Genomic DNA, 11,732 nt, shown 5'->3' on the forward strand with positions numbered 1-11,732 from the left:
CAGGCAACACCACCCTCCTGAAGATGAAGGGTGCGGCTGCTGCTGCTGCTGCTGCTGCTGCTGCTGCAGATCACTGCTCTGTATCACTGAGTGATGTTTTAGGGAAGAGAGTGACTGTGGCTCAGGTCTGGACCGCGGCACGTCCACGGCTCCTTCACTCCATCACTTGTGCAACAGCACGTGCAGAGGCGCGCAGCTGTTTCCCAATCTGGGCACGTAGCAACGCGCCTACGAAAGTGCGCGCAACAGTGAGGGGAGGGGGGGGGGGCATGGGAGACTCACTTGTTCTCTCCCCCTCTCAACCCTTTCCCCGCCCCCTCCTTACATTCACACACACTAATTATTCAGTCAACCTAAAACCTGAGTTTGCAGGAATTTATCAGAACAGTGAAAACACGAAGTCGTGTTTTTTCACTACAGTCCAGTGTTTATCTGCCCTGACGCTGCCCTCTGCTTCTATTCACTTATTTTTCTATTGCAAATGGTTGCAACACGGCGCAACCATTTGCCACACCCAGCAGGTGGCAGTGATGCAAGTCACAGTCAACAACAGATACAGATGTCTCTCTGAGAGTCTTTCTTTAAACTTGACTGACACTGTTGGTTGTTTTTTTTTTTTTTGTTTGTTTGTTTTTTTTGCTGCACTACCAACGCTGGCCAGTAGAAGCAGGGAGCAAAAAACAAAATCAATGGTTATATATGAATCCAAAGTACTTTTGTTTTTGGTTCAGTTCACTGTTTAGTTTATGTCGCGATGTGTTTACAAAAAAAAAAAAAAAAGAATGACTCCCTTGGGTTCACGATCCACACACAGACTCTCGTCAGTGGTTGTCTGTCGTCCACACACTGACCGACAGCCCCTCGTGTTGTTGGTCAGTGTGTGTGTGTAGGAGACCTGCCGTCTCTCAGAGTTCTTATCATTAAAGCTCATGTAGCAGAGCTGCTCCACTGACCGTCGTTATCAACTGGACGTCTCCTCACACCGAGCTTATTATCAAGGGGGAGGGTGTGGGAGTGGCAGGGGGGGGGGGGGGGGGGGGGGTGGGCTCAGCTCGTTAAAGGGAAGTGTATTGAGGAGGGGGAAAAAATCAATTTACTACCAAAAATTTTAAAAGGTCCATAGAGTAAATGTTGTTTAAAGACAAATGGACAAATGGACAAATGTGCTGAAAGACATTAAAAACTGTGCCCTGAAAGAGAGAGAAACATTCTGTAATTTGTATAAAAGTGATAATTTGATCACATTTTAAAAAAAAAAAGAATACATGTAGCTGATTTGAATGTACATTCATTTGGTCTCCAGATCTGACCCGCATGCTAGTGTCCTCTCTGAGAGGTCAGTGTAGGACACAGAACAGAGACAAAAACAAACAAAACAAACCCCTACGTTACCTGAAGCAGCAGCAGCAGCAGCAGCAGCAGCAGCAGCCAATGAGGCTCTGCCTGACGTGTCACATACATTATCTGCTAACAGTTTAAATCTGGCCTCATTTGGACCCATCTGTCACGGTGTGTGGACCACTGTAGTGTAACTGCTTCACATTTGTTTGTTTCAGGTGAACAATAAGGCCGGACAGAGGAGCCGCGCGGCCCCTGCATCTGTCTTTGATTGGGGCCAATTTCGCAGCACTGACTCGGCTGCTGTTGATAAATTAATGAGAGGAAGGGGGGGGGGGGGGGTTGCTGTTGTTCGACCCACTGCGTGCTGTCTTATTAGACACTGTACAAATCAAAGGCTGAAAGTCCTCGACCTCCTTTTGTAAAACTCTAGCAGCGCAGCTAACAGTAGGGCTGTCGGAGCGTTACCAAAATAAAAACAAATCAGTGCAAAAAAAACAAAAACACAAACAAAGCTGTGCTGTGTTTTGCTGACTAATGATTAATATTTACGCTCCATAACCAAAGTAATTGTTTTAGTTTTTTGGTTCAATGAGGAAAACAGTGGCTCAGAGAACGCGGGAGTTAAAGGACAGTTTGGCTTTTCTGGCTACGATAGCACCCCTTTGTGGCCATGTCGATCGCAGCAGCAAAGGTCACACACATTCAGCAGTGTTTCCCACGTTTACGCACATAGATTTTTCCATACTGTGTCCACACAGAAGGACAGAAAGCTAAGCTAAGCTAAGCTAAGCTGAGAACCCGCCCGGCCAGAACGTTACTTCTGACCTGCTGCACGTCCAGGAAGTGTACGCGCTTTTCTGGAAATTGGTTTGGTATGTCGAGAAAGGAAATAGGAGAAGGCAGCTGTGGCTCCAAAGGTGGAGCAGTGGTGCGATAATTGGTGGGTTGTGGTTTGATTCCACACTCTGTTAGTCTGCGCGTCTCCCCTCTGGCACCGCCGGTTGATGCTTTCCCAACAGCAATTACATTCCATTTCCTGCAACACATATCCAGAACTACAGATAGTAAAAACAATTTCTAAGTGGTTGGTGTTTGCCTGAAGATACCATCATTGTTTTTCCTCAGAAAAAAAAAAAAAAAGAAAATCCTAGTTGTGATTTGTTGGTTGCTCTGGTTTCAGTGTCAGAGAGCAGGTTCCAGTGGGAGGTTCTGTCCCTCGCTTCCAATTAAACCCCTTTGAACTTCGAAGAAACAACTGGGCTGAAATAAAAGGGAATTGACATCACTCTGCTGTGAAATTGAGGCAAATATTATTCCTATGAAAAGAAAGTTTTTTCTGTTTTTTTTATTTTTCTCCGTACAAAACATGAATGCGTCACCGTTTCATTCATTTAATCAGCCAAGAGGAAGCTGTGAAGAACCCAGATCTTTTGACTTAATTTTTCTCTATTTCTCTGGTTTTTTTTTTTGGTTTTTTTTTCTGTTTGCGTCATACACCTGAACCTTTCACTCTCAGGTGTCAGACCAGTTAGAATCACATATGAGATTATTTGTCGGTGATGAATCAAAGCTTCTCTTTTTACCGCTAACACTCCGACGTCTCTCGTTTCTATCGAGCGCTCCTGTCGTGTCGATTCTGTTGATCCTCCGCAGCCGCCACTACATTAAATGCAGGTCTTCCATCTCCCCTGCAGTTTTACCCTTTGCCCCGCGACTGCAATGCGTTAGTGCGTGTGTTAGCGACGCGTGACAGCTAAGGTGTTTTCATCATGTGCATCGTGTCAAAGTTCAAGCTTGGAGAGACGGCAGGCTCAGCTTTCATCCAGTGGGTGAAGCCGCGGACGGCGATTTATTATCTCTCTACCACATCTTTACGTCTGCGCCGCTGAGAAAATGTTTTTGTTTTTTTCTCCCCCCGTGTCCGTTAGTTCTATTCTCGCCACTGTTCACCATCCGAGAGCAGGGGGTTCTGGGAGGGATTAACAGTGATCTGATTTAGTCGCTTTTTTTCATGTTTGTCCTTGTCTTTGATTTTTCGATGACTGAAACAGAGAACGTTCAGTGTTAAATCCTGCTGTGAACGTGGGCTGTTGATATTGACTGACTTGTCTGGAGTTCAAGGAGGAGGGAGAAGTGGATTCTTGCCAATAATAAAATAGATTGCTCGATGGCTGGTAAAAAAAAAAAAAAAAAAGAGTTTCCACCAAATAATGCCGTCCGATCGCACAATCACAGTAAAAAAAAAAAAAAAAAAAGAATTTCCACCAAATAATGCCGTTCGATCACAGGTTTTAACCTGAATCTAATTACATGATTAATCACAATTGATCAGATCAATTATTTTTTGTTATTTATCATAATTAATCATGATTATGACATCACTGAATGTGACCAAATATGTCACAAAAAGACATAAAACACAACTATTGTTTTTATTTGTGACCAATCAAAATAAGGGAATTATTAATATGGAAAAAAATGCCAAGAAAAATAGAAAAATAATTATATAACTGAAACTTTGGCTTCAAAGGTTGGTGGATTTTAGTAAAATATTTATTATATTTATCAGTTCTTTTATATTTATTGACAGTCTTTAGTCAAACGTTGCCTGGTGAGTTGGTTTAACAAACATCTGGTTCGTTAAACCGTGTCGAATCACTAACATTAAGCAGCGTTTGTGAACTTTTTTTTTGGCATGTCCATCATTCTGGCCCCGTCTGTACGTGGGTGGGTGTGTTGTTAGGCATCTGTGTTTTTGTGTGTATTGGCAGAATGTGCTCAAAGTGTGGGTTAGGTCACTGAACGTTGCACTTTCTGAAAAAAACTCTTGCCAAAGTGAAGACCTCAGCAGAGCCTGGAATAGACGAGGAAAAACAGAGTTGGTTCGCTGCTCACGTTCGTTCCTGCTTCCTATTAAACAGGGAAACTGTGTGGGTGCGCTGCGACCTCCGTTCTTAACACGCTAAAAATGTTAATGTTAAAGGTTAGCCAATAAGGGGGTAAAAATCCCGAGCCGCGGCCGACTTAATGGTGTTCCAAATTGCTCTTGAAATCCAAAAGAGTTCAGAGTGGCTGTTAGTTTTGGCAGAAGACAAATTGAAGACAGACATTTTTTGGCATTCTGAGAAAAACAGCGCTGCTGCAACTTCTGCGATTCACACCTAAAGCTTCGGTTGCCATGGCGTAGAGCCAGCGTTTTCACCCGCCGGGTGGAACACGGAGCAGATTTGATTTTTCTGGTTATGCTGTTTGGAGTGGTCACCACGAAAAATATGTGTTTTATATCAAGCACATGTAATATTTGATGTGGATTTGTATATATTTTATAGAAATATAAAGTATATTTTTAAAACAAAAGAGATTTGCAGTTGGTTTTCCAGTAATTTCCTTCCCATTAAATCCCACTTTTCCAGCCCCTGCAGGATTGTTAATAAAGTCTATACAAAAGATGGATGTGTCACCGCTTTATTAATAAGCCCCCAGGGGGAGCTGTGTTGGTTGAGAAATTAGTGGATTTGAATCGGAGCCTTCAGAGGTGGAAGAGACCAATTCTCAATGGGGTTAGAAAGATGTCAATAACATTTTAATTAGGATTTCAAAATGCCAATGCTTGGATTCAGATGCAATTAATACGTTTCCTGTTTATTGGAAAATCAATGCTAAAGCATAGCTTTATTTGCATAAATACTATAGCATACAAGTTGGCGTAGTGGTTGTAAGAAGCCGACTTTGAAGCCTTGAAGTAAATCATTCTGCTCCTGAAAATCACTTTTTTTTCCACCTCTTCTGTTTTGTTTCTACGCAGCTCTTTTTTTTTTTTCACCTCTTCTGTTTTGTTTGTACGCAGCTCTTTTTCCACAAACTCATAAAAGTTTGCGTTTCTGAATATTTAATACAGCTGGGCAGTGATTAAGAAACTCGCAGAAATAAATGGAGGATCGTGAACTCTGTAGCAGTCTGTACTGACACAGATGTCAGTAATGAGATCTGGTTTGATACTTCATTGAAATGCTGGGAACAAAAAATCAGATTCTCAGTAACTGCTTTTCACCACGAGTCCATTTCAGGACAGGCTCACATTCACATCTGTGGTCAATTTAGGGCAGGGGTCAGCGATCTTTGTGAAACTGAGAGCTTCAAGGGCACTTAGTAATTCTGAGAGCGACTTGTTTGATACGGACTTCCCCGAACAGTGTAATGATAATTACTTCTGGGACAGACAATAACGGACACTGATTCAAAAAGCACAGTGACAGGACAGTTTTTGACAGTTCATGTTGACTAGGTTTATATTTAGAACATACCTCAGGGCATTGTTTCCCAAAGACTGGCTCACGACCCTCCGGTGGATCGTAAGATTTTTTTTTTTTTTTGGGTCGTCTCGCATCATGTTTTCCTGGAGTTTACGAATAATGTTTATTGATTTGGTTCATAAAGGTTTGTGACTTAAAATATGGGTCCTCAGAAAAAAGTCTGGGAATCACTGACTAGTTTTATTTATAGGACATAACCCCCACCTTAGGTAGTTCACGGGGGCTTCCAGGTGCCCCCGGGGGCACCGTGTTGGTGACCCCTGACTTAGAGAGTCTGTTGTACTTTATGAGAATCTCCAGGGTGAAATACGAAAAGACAACGACAGGCTGTGAGTTATCACGTGTTAAATGAAGCAGCTTTGTCTCAACTCTGCGTTCGTGCGGCGACGGCCTAAGCCACAGCCACCTGTCATCTTAATTCCTCTGTATATACACACTCCCTGTAGTCCTGCCTTTGACAAAGTGGAGGAAAAGTCCTCACATATTTCAGAAAATCTCTGAGCAGCAGAGTGAAGGCTCTGACACCGTCACCGATTTCCCGTCAGTGAGAATTCACCTTTGTGACACGTGTTCCGTGCAGATACTGTCCCTCGCTCAGGAATGGTTACAGAATCAGCTGAATGGGTTCATTTCCTGGGTGGAATACTGCGGCGGGGAATAACTTTTTTGTTCCCATGATACAAAGACGTAGTCAAATATGTGAAGGTGGAAACATGTCTGAAGGTTGTTGGGTCAGATGTGGACGTCATTTTTCAAAACATTATTTGGTTTTTTTACACATTGGATCCGTAAGCGGTCTTCTGATGAAAAACTGACCTGCAATCATTGGGTTTTTTATTTATTTTTTTGACCTTGTTTACTTCCAACCATATCTGATCCTTTCATGTTCAGAGGCGAGTGTTGGAAACAGCAGTTCTGACCCTCAGTGGAGGTCATTGTCAGTCTGCGGCCTTCAACACCAATAGAGCCGTGTTGATACGTTTTCCCAGAAAATGAAATTCACGGAGAGCAAAAAAACATTTCAATCATTGGGCTGACGTGAAATTTCAAGTGCTGTAATATTTTTACAGATTTGTAAAAAAAAATCTGTAAAAAAAAAAAAAAAATTAGATTAACACAAGAAAAACATTTCTATCTGCAGGCCTGTGACCTGAAGTCAGCTTATTTTGATTTTGGAGGATCATAATACCGTTAATAATTGACGTAGTTCTCAGAGATCACCCCCTCCCCCTCCACCCCCCCACCCGGTCACATGTCCAGAACACCTGGTATGTGGACTGGACTGAAGCAGTGGAGAAAAATCTATAACGGAATCTTCTGTGAACCATTATTCAAACACAACAGTAGAAAACTGTCAGTGTCTCAGAGGAGGAGGAAGAGGAGGAGGAGGAAGAGGAGGGTGCAGGAATTTTCATGTCGAACAAAGATGCACCATCATCTTTCTCCTCCTCCTCCTCTTCATCATCAAAGAGACCTGGTGACAGTTGACGTCTGTATCTGGCTCATCGTTCTTTCAACCACCGGTCTGACTCTCATTCTCTCCAGGCTTTTTTTTTTCCAGTAAACAAACATCCTGTGAGTGCACTTAGTTAAACTAATTACAGTTTTGTCAAATCCCGACACTTCAAACAAACTATACAATATTATGGTACATTTAAGAATAAATGTCCGTCTCATTATCGCCGTTTAAGGGACGAACCCAACAACAATTAAACAGATTAAAGCAGCTGTCATTCTCATCAGTTTGTCGTTAATGTAGAACATCCATTAGCTGTCAATCAAACCAGCACTTCTGTTGTCGCTGCTGTTGCATTTCTGCAACTAGAAAGAAGAAGACGTTCTTTAGATGCAGTCAATTATGCATCGGGGCCTGTCAATCAAATATTGTTTGTTAGAAATGGTCTTTTAAAGCCTTTTTAATTTTCAGTGAGTGATGACAGACTGAGCCGGAACCAGGGCCACGCTGAAATAAATAGATATAAAATGTATAAATACATATATATTTATAAATCTGTATACCTATACTGGATTTTCAGATACATATACAGGTGTATATGGGTCATATCATCAGTGGTGAAATGCTAAGCTAAGCTAATAACCCTCAAATAACCAACCTATGTCACTGTTCATGGGACACATGTCAATACTGTCCTGCCTGCAGTCCAGATCTGTCACCCAGTGAACATCCCACAAACTCAAATTACACATGTAGTACTGCAGTAGTATGTGTGTATCCTCACTACCCGAACAATTAACGCAGGTGCAGTCACTCGATCCCAACCTCAATCCCAATCCTATTCCTATAAGTCTGATATCAACTTTTTTTGTCAAAGACTAAAGAGCAAAAAAAAAAAACAAAAAAACAGTGACATTAAAGGTACAGTCTCCCAGCTTTAGCCATCAGTCCATCAGCTGATCCTCGAGCGCTTTTCTCCAAATCCACCCAGAGACTCCCTGAGCTCTGCTGGACCAGTTATACCGTGTCCAGGGCCTTGTCTGTCAAACATCCCAAAAATAAAGTCATTCCCCGAGGACTCATTATTGGAACCACCAGTCAGGCTCACCGCTCCAGAGTGAGGGGGGAAAAAATCTCAGCTCTTATTTTCATTTTCATCCAGTTACGGTGAAGAAATATGTAAATGTGTGTGTGTGTCACAGAGAAGGTATAATAGACCCCAAAAATAAAACACCTTGTTTGGCTGTGCTGTTCGCAGGAATATGAATATGCATGTTTGTGTGTGTGTGTTTGTGTGTGTCTTCAAAATGGTCGACAGCTCCTGCGTTTTCCCCAAAAAGCAGGACATCCAGTGTCCTGTTACATCAGGAACCCCACTGCTAATCCTTCGGCTAATGTAGTCGATAGACACCTCGTTACAGATAGCGGCGGCCAATTACCGAGCTCAGGTCCGGCAGCAGCGCATTAACATCTCAGTGCTGTCACGTCTGTGGCAACTTCTCAGGTTTTTAGTCGTGAGCGTCTGCAGAGGAGCCAGAACACACAGATGTCCCAGCGTTCTGGCTCCGTACGGAGGACAAGGAGACTTTGCGTGTCTTCCGAGCTCATTAAGAAGCCCAGATCAAGGTGAAACGCAGCGGGAGTTTAAACACCCGGAGAGTTCTTCCTGGAACAGCCTATTATCTTTTCTTTACGCTGAGAGAAAAAGAAAAAAAAAAGCAATTACATGAAAACGTTGTCATTTCTCAGCGTCTATAATGTTTGTCAAATAACGATTTTGCTTTGTTTAACTCGCCGATCACCTCCTGCCTGGAACTTTGCATCAGGTTCAAATAGTAATTATTATATGATTTCAAATGGTTTAGAACTCGATATCCATTGGATTCAAATCACGACTGCGACGTGACACAGACAAAAGACTGCGTGTTTTTAAATTAAACAAGTTTCCTCTTTTTAACGTCCTGGCCTGGGTTTCAAACGGTTAAATGTTTAATGCTGCTGCCTGAGAGGCTAACGCTAGCTTGTTCTTTGGAAATGAGGTTGGACTTAGGCGACTGAACGGACTGAGGTCGACATCGTATTCTCTTCATCATGTGAAGATGTTGATATTTAGAACGTTGATTTAACGTGCGGGGCCTCGGGGTCGTGGAAGTGGTTAGCATGCTAAGCTAACAGCAAGAACATTGTGTGTTCACTGGTGGTGACTGTGGGTTTGAATGGTTCTTCATGACCCTGTGATGGACTGGTGAAGGACGGCACTGCAGATGGTTACACCAACCCATCGATCAATTGATTGATGGGTTGATTTTTCTAACAGTTGATTGATTGATTGATTGATAGATTGATTTTTCTAACGGTGTTTTTGGGACATTTTTTAGTTGGATCATATTTTCAGGACACTTTTTTCTGGTCGATGTCTGTGAAACTTAAATGTTGCCTTTTAGCTTTTAGCTTCCTGCAATGAGCACATCAAAAACTTTCTGAGAATTCTAAATTTGCTGAGTCACCATTTACAGTATTGTTGTTATTATGCCAGGAGCAGCTTCACATCAGTTTGTAGAAGATCAAGGCTAAGTTACACTTGAAATCCAAAACTCTTTTCTTTTCTTCTTCTTCTACTTCTTCTTCTTCTTCCTCTTCTTCTTCTTCTTCGTCTTCTTCTTCTTCGTCTTCTTCTTCATCTTCTTCATCTTCGTCGTCTTCTTCTTCTTCTTCTTCTTCGTCTTTGTCTTCATTTTCTCTCAGTACCATAATAAACTATAAAACCTCATAAAAGGATTGACAGTTTTACCTCTCTGTCAGTTATGGACCTGCCTAACTGAATGATGTCTTTCTCTTAAAGCTGGTCTTCACATCACACTGGAGAGGTGTGTCCCCCTAATATATATTTATATTTATATATATATATTTAAATATATGGGCGGGGGGTTGATTACTTGGATGTTTTTAGACTTAAATCTTTTGCTCCCACTTTGACATCTTCCATAACCCTCTCTTAAAAAGACGTATTGCTAAGTCTCATCCTCGAATGATTTACTTGCTGCTCTGGGTCACATGCATCGTCAGAAGTGTGTTTGCACAAACGATGTATTTTTAGATTGTTATTTTTACATTGCTTTGTTTGCAGGCAAGTTATTTTTTCCAGGCCTTTACACTTTAAAGGCCAAAATTAGAAATGACATCAGACATAAAACCAGCGACGAGGAGGAGTTTGTTCAGTCAGCAGTTGGAGGGTTTTAAAGGGGGGGTGGAGGGGGTAACAGGTCTGTCACATGCGCCGTGACCGGGGGTCCCTGGGTGATGTTTCACATCATGAAGTCGACACATCTGTTTGCTCTGCAGGCCAGTTGCTGCTCAGTCACTCTGGTCCTGGAGCTGCTCGCCTGTTGTTGACAACACGTGTAATGGACGACCGCGGGCGCTCCTCGTCGTTTCCCTCTCAGCTGCCTCACATCGTCCCCCTTCACACACACACTCCATCTAATGCACAACGGCGCGTGTTGTGACAAATATTTACATCTACTGTACGGAGCAGCAAACCCAAACTGCCTAATGTGATAACTCTGGGGTTTTTTGGAGTGTGTGGTTCAAGTTAGATAACAGAAAAGTCGACTTCTTATTCCCACCTGACTCGGTCGGTGCCTGCAGAGACGCGCCGACACCTTATCTGTGGAAACAGTTCTCTCACAGCAAGGACAAAAGAAAAAGTGATTTTAGTCATTCACCAGAACACACTTCAGATCTTCACCTTCTCTGTTCGTGCGACTTCCACGTACGAGATCATCGTTTCTTCGACCGACAGTCGTCACCTTCCTGCACCACAGTCCGTACAGATCGTCAGAACTTTCACCTCACGTTGACAGAGGAGTTGTTTGACTTTAACTACCGTACGTCATCGTCGGTTCCATAGTGTCGTGGTTAGCATGCCTGCCTCGGAAGTAGAGAGCAGAGAGTCCTTGGTTTGATTCCCAGAGGAACCAGATGCTTGTCTTAGCATATCTGCTGCTAACACAAGAATCTGGGAAAAAGTTCAATTTTTTCTTTTTGTAAATCATAACTAGAGTTGTACTGATACTGTTTTTGACTGAACATCATCAGTTCCAGTACCTGGATACTGCATACTGAGCACTGATACTTTAGATTAGGAGTCAATAAATATGCAGTGAACTGGAGTCAGTCAGTCAGGAGTTTGGTAGCTCAGTAGGTCAGTCTGTCAGTCGGTCGTTGAGGCAGCCAGCCAGTCAGGCAGTCGGTGAATAATGTAGTCACACATTAAAACATCTTTGTTCCGTCTCGCCGTGACGACTGTCCTCATTTCGTGCAGACTGGTGCAGACTTTGCACAACTGGGAATTGTGGGTAAAATCTGGCAAAAAAAATTTTTTTAAATCTTGAAGTGTGTCGTCGTCGGCTTTCGGATGTTTTGCTGACACTTAAGAAAACTGACTTTTTATGGCCTCTATTTCTCTGATTTATGCGACTCCTCGTTTCTCTCTCCTCTCAGTCGAACAGTTTTTAGGTCAAAATTTTTCAATTAATTCACCGTCGCCTTCAAGGCTCTTCCATCTGTCCACCTGTGTCTCACACCACTTTATCCCTCCAGGAGGGGGGGAGGGAGGGAGG

This window comes from Cynoglossus semilaevis, chromosome 9, assembly GCF_000523025.1.
Source record: "Cynoglossus semilaevis isolate Cse_v1.0 chromosome 9, Cse_v1.0, whole genome shotgun sequence".
Taxonomy (NCBI): Eukaryota; Metazoa; Chordata; class Actinopteri; order Pleuronectiformes; family Cynoglossidae; genus Cynoglossus; species Cynoglossus semilaevis.